The sequence below is a fragment of the Canis lupus genome, chromosome 3 (assembly GCF_003254725.2).
Source record: "Canis lupus dingo isolate Sandy chromosome 3, ASM325472v2, whole genome shotgun sequence".
Lineage (NCBI taxonomy): Eukaryota > Metazoa > Chordata > Mammalia > Carnivora > Canidae > Canis > Canis lupus.
The window spans coordinates 7,591,901-7,597,900 of record NC_064245.1 but is presented as its reverse complement, the minus strand read 5'-3'; the positions used below and the strand labels follow the sequence as shown (position 1 = coordinate 7,597,900).

Genomic DNA, 6,000 nt, shown 5'->3' with positions numbered 1-6,000 from the left:
TTCCTGCCATGCTTCAGGAACTATCCTCTGTCACTTTATTATAAAATGAAGAGAGTTCAATTTTAATTGGGAAGACCCACAGAGGGAGGTTTAATGATTTGGTACTGTGTGCTATGGCTTCAAGGTCCTGAGCTGGACTTAATGTGAAAATGTACATATAATGTAAACCTCAAGGAGCAAACAGTGTAGCACAGGGATTCTCAAACTTGAGAGCAACTTGCTAAAAATGTAGATTTGGGGCCTCACTTTAGAGGTTGGGATTCTGAGGCAGAGCACGGGAATGCACATTTTTAGTAAGCACTCACTCTCCTACCCCCTTGGGACCATGAGATTCTGATTCAGAAACCCCATTGAAGCAGATACAACTGGATAAGTGGAATGGAACCTCATTCAGAAAATCTTTAATAATAGCCTTAAGATTTCAGAGTAGGGCAGTCCTGGGAAAACTTGAATTCAGTTTCACTTCATTCCACTTCATTTTCCTCCTTTCCTAATTTGTACACACTAAAGTTTAAAATGTTTATTGTTTTGGTTTAAGCACAGATGGTTTTTCTTTCTGTATCGGCAAGCTTCTAGGGAGAAAATTCCTTGAGAGATCACTTGTTATTTTTTACTCAGCGCCATGTAAAGGAGTGCTTCTAAACGCGTGTCCTAAATCAATCTTAGGTGTTAACTCTCCGATATCCTCCTTTCTTCTTGTGCTAACCAGAATTTGTGATAAAAATTCAGCAAGTCAGAAAGGCAGGCCAGGGCCACTAGAATTAAGTTGTCACATTGTATTTCTCATGTTCACTTTTCACTTTGCAGAGTTAAAGGGCTCCCATATTTTGGGTCTGACTTTGTCCATAAAAGCCAAAATGGTTGGCAGGTACCTGGGGGGCATTACAGTGTAGTGGAAGTCTTCAGAAGGAGGGTACTTGATAGGGTAAATGAGGTACCCAGCCTTTGATCTTCCTTTTTATGATGGTGCATCCATCAGCTCATTTTGTTAGAACTCCAGTATTTGTTGGCCATGGCTCTTCATGAAGTGCTTCTGGTGAGACTGTTCCCCTCCTCTGAACCAGACTTCCAGCTGCTCCACAGTCAATCTGGCTTGAGCCAACAGAGCTTTAATGGAAATTAAATTTTGGGGCCCAACAAAGGTAGATAGAACATTGTAGTGTATAGAGCCGTAGATTATCTGGTCTCCTGAGAAATCATTAGAGATGTGGGCTGAAGTGTAGGGCAAAGAACTCGTCTGTCTTATACTTTGATGTGTTCCTATTCCAAATATGCAGAAAAACACAGTAGTTAGGAAACATTTTAGTTTGAATGAATGAGTAAAACCTGCTCTATCGTTCCCTGATTTCAATCATTTGTATACTGCCTTCATGATTCCTACTGTTCCCATCAAATATCCGTGCTGCTATTTGCTTAATAGTTTCTTGATTCATTAAAATTGCACTTTAGCTTCATGTTGTTTGAGGTTTGTGAAATTCTGGATTGTAGCTAATGCACATTAAAACAAAAACAATAACTAATAAAAAGAAAGTGTCTTTTTATTGTACTGCCCCAAATCGCTTTGTATACCAGCCAGCAGTGGGGTATGTGTCTCTTACTTGAGAATATACAGTCATACTCTGTGTGCTATTATCATGACATTATTAGACTAGAAATCTATTATGTGTTTTGCTTTGCTTCACTTCCTTTTTGGCTTTGGAATGATTATTAGAGTACAAGTTTTGCTAATCCCGTGTGCAGAATGATACATGAATTAAATTATCACCATCTGAAGAGGAATCACCCTATTCAAATACAATTGGAACCCTAGCTGCTCTAAATGTTTTTCAATTGCCAGCTCTAAGAAGTCTGTAATTACGGTTTTCCCCTACTTTGACCTTGACCAGCACAGGGACTTTGAGACTCTATCTTGAGAATCCCATTTCTGTTCTCTCAGTCCTAAGTGAGAATTCACTTTATTCCTCTTCCACTAATTATGCTGTCTGCAACTAGGTGAGAGATGACAATGTTATGGCAACATTTATATATTTCAAATAATAGAAAGTTTACTAGACAGGTGTATTTCTATTAGACGAAGAAAGAGGAAAAATAAAGCACATACATACACTGAAATATGTCACGAGATACCTTGAAAAAAATTGGCCAAGAATAGATACAAAAGGATAATTGAATAGATCTCAGGGACTACTTTTTTCCTGCTCAAGACTTTCCCTACCTATTAATTAAATGAAGAATGCCTTTGAGTTTTCTAAAGAGGAATGCTGTCTCCTTTTTCACTTATTGAAGTGGAGCCACACTACTTCACTAGGTTACAGAAGAGCTGTGCTTCTCTGAAGACTTAATAATTGCTGAAATACCAACTCTTGATGGGTTTAAATAACATCCTCTTAATTTTGAAGCTTTCAGCCTTAAACCTCAGTTTGAGGTGGTGTTTGACTATACCGTGTCTTGATCTTCACGCAGAAACCTCTATGTGTAATTTCCCCCAAACATGAAATCCCTGTGATTCTTTCAATGAGATGTCTTATCCCTCAGGGGCAGATTTCATCAGTTCTGCTGACAACGGAGTTTTTGATAGCTCAAAACAGAAAATGTGTAACATCTTCATTCCTTTTCAGCATAGAACCAAGAAAAACCAATATATAACCACAGTGCTAAACTCTAAAGAGTGAGAAAAAGCTGAAGTCAATATTTAAACACTCAAAATATTTCTTCCTACCTCCAAGCAAACCTGTGCTTTGCTCATAATAGCCTAAAAAATGGCCATAGGTTAATTTTTGCTTCTTCTAGCCATTCAGAAGGAAGTAATGAATATATTCTTTCAAATGTTTCAGTGGAAATGTTATCATCAGCTGCTATTTGTTACAAGCCAACTTTTTATTTTTATTAGGGTACTTTGGGCATTTTTATTTGTATTTTATTGGGCATTTTTAAGCTTCATCACTGGTTTAGATCTCGTAATTCAAGATCACTTGAATTACCTTAAAATTACTTGTGTTACTTCTGAAAAAAATAATTTGGTGAGAATATTAATGTAAACAAGATATAAGGATTATGAAGAGGTTTCAATCAAAACATTTAGAGACATCGTCAATAATTTCAGAATCACCATTTAAAAAAATTTTCTATGCTCATTTTACTAATTCACTAAAGTAAATAAATTTTCATAGTTTAATCCAGTCTAATGCATGTTTTTGAAAGCAACAAAAAAGGCATTTATTTTAAATGTCTTATGCTTAATGTTTTCTTATGTTTCCTTTACATAGCTTGAGCTATCGACTATGCTGTAGTTTGTCCACTGTCATAAAGAGGTGTGGAAATTGCAGTCTGGCCAATGATGAGGGAATGAGAAATTATGATTAGAATTAATCTGCCAGGTTAATTTAATCACGTTATGATTAGGTTTATATTGGGCAGATAATCAGTGCTAACTTTCCACCCCATCCCTCAACTTCACTGAGCTCTGGGCGGTCTCATGAGATAAGAATAGGATATTGGTACATTTTGTGTAATGAGCGTGTATCTTCACAAGTCAGCACATTCAGAATTTTCATTCTGCTTTTTGCAAAAATAATCAAGAACCAGTCTATGAAAGAGCCATAACTGAGAGAGTTGAGAATTTGACTATCACAGTTAAATTCCTGGTGTGTCAATTTAAAGACCTTTTTGAAAACCTGGTTATGGAATTATTTTTTCCCCCGAAGACCTCAAGGCTATTTTCTAAGCATCGTGATTGTAATTTCATCACATGGTGATTACAGATACCTTTGAGAAGTTAAATGACTACATATATAATTTTTTTTTAAAAAGTGAATTGCTAGCAACTGAGAATATATCTGGGAAGACAAAAAGTAGAAAATGGAGATTTATTTTTCAGTTTACTTTCCAAATGAAGGGCTTTAGGATACTTATTCAACACTGTGGTAATATGACACTAGAATAAAATAATGTCTAAATGCTGGGATAAGAAAAGGAGGTTAAAAACCATTTAGTATTTAAGTTCTAAGTGAGACTGAGGAAGATAAATTTTTGTAAATTTATATTCCATTAAAATCTTAGAACATATCATTTAAAGATCAACCAATGGTGAAACTGCAAATACATTATTTAGCAAACTTTGATTTGGGATTATTTATACAAAAGATATTAACCAGAATATTTTGTCTATGAAGGTGGTCTAAATCTCAGATTAACTCCAGCTGTTTACAGAAAAAAATATTATTCCTTAATGTCTTCAGATCACAATGTTTTGGGTGATCAATATATTTAAAAAAATTAAATGTAAACTTCTATGTAGGTAAAATTAAGTATAAAGTTAAGGAAGAAAAATTCTACTAAATCAGATGAGAAAATCATTTTGGTGATTAGTAAATTTAATGCTGCAATGGAAACAAAGCAGAATTATAGAAATTCAAAACAAGGGCTATTGCTTTGAAATGAAACTGACCTTCCATGAATTCAGAATGAATTTCAATTATGCTTAGAAGCCTAGCTTGTCAGTTGCATTTTCCTTGCTTTCCAAATGCACAATTTGTTTCAAATATCCAAATTAGGATATGGATGGTAGCTATTCAAATGTGCATATGATGTCTTTCTTAGCATAAATAAAAGGGGCCTAAATACACTGACTATTTAGAATTTTTTTCCCCCATCCCTCCTTTTTCTGTGTCCATCCTATTTGGTAACACAGCAAGATACAAACAGCTGTTGGATTTTTTGTGACTGGAAACAAATGTGTTGTTAAATTGTCTTCATATATAATAATCAAATAATTTTCCCTTTGCTATCATCCTTTGCTAAGCAACTAATCTGGGACAGCAAGGATTAAAATAGAGGATATTTCATTCAAAACAGCAAAAGAAAAAAATAAAAGGAAAAAAAGGAGAAGGTTAAAAGAACATATAATCAACTCACCTGGGTAAAGCCTTCATAATTCCTCAGCTCTGAAGGAGACATAGATAAAACACAAAGATGTATTTTGAAAAGCAAGAAAAGGAAGTAAGGATTTGAGTACTTCCTCTTGTTCTTCTTGGGATTTATCTGGGTTGTCTAAATCCAAAATCTGATTAGCATACTTAATCTTATGCAGTGTCAGGAATGATCTACCATCCTGTAATCAGTCTATTATTATCTGTCTTAACCATTCCTAAGTCTGTTTGTTTTCAAATATACTGTTAGTGAACAATGATGTACTGTGTGTTTTTGTGGCTTAGGAGTTTGGATAGGGGTACTGTGAAGCAGTGCTATGATGTTCATGCGGTGTACATGGAGTGGAAGAAACCCCCCCAATAAAGGAAAATCTAAATGATCTAGTTTGGCTCTTGACACTGGTGGGGCTAACTATAAGGTAATTCATTTACCTTTGTGAGATACAGGGGCAGAAACTGTGGTGTACGGTATGGGGTGTTTCGTGTGGCAGAGGCTGTAGATTTTTGGTTGGGAAGATTTAAATTTGAGTCACATTTCCATATCATATGTTGATTTTGAGGGTCATCAGACTTCTCTTAGAAGTGCTCGTTTGTAAAACTGGGATAAATAATATTGGCCCTGATTAAGAATTTTTGAAATCCTATGAAATATGTAAATGAAAAAATTTAGAAGTACAGTTTAGAATCTTTAAATAAATGAGACATTTCTATTAAAGTAGTAGCAGCAAATGATATTGCTCATAATTATTTAGGTGATTTTTATTAATGCCTAATAAAAATTTAAAGATTTTCTGTGGCTTTTTGCAAACACATATATTATGCTATATGTGTAAGAGGCTGGACAAAAGGGAAGTGATCAGAGTTGAAACTGCAGATTGCTATGCTAAGGAAATTGGACTTGATCTTTTGTCCAAATGGGAGTCTTTTTCAAGAATTCAACAAGAGCTCTTTGGTTGCACTGCGAAGAATGAATTGGGAGTGAAACCTGAAGTAAGGAGACCAATTTAAGAACCTGATGTAGATACCAGATGAGTAGCTTGAGTTTGGATGGTGGCAATGGACAGAAAGACAA

The 6,000-nt window shown here is 35.1% G+C and overlaps 1 long non-coding RNA gene across 1 annotated transcript; it reads right to left on the bottom strand.

Moving 5' to 3' along the window:
- Nucleotides 1-761: 761 nt before the first annotated feature.
- LOC125754821 (uncharacterized) lies at nt 762-5,550 on the bottom strand. The gene is made up of 2 exons (XR_007409683.1): nt 4,915-5,550; nt 762-1,260 (listed from the first exon to the last, which is right to left on the bottom strand). It is a non-coding gene; the product is annotated as an uncharacterized LOC125754821 (long non-coding RNA).
- Nucleotides 5,551-6,000: the final 450 nt, after the last annotated feature.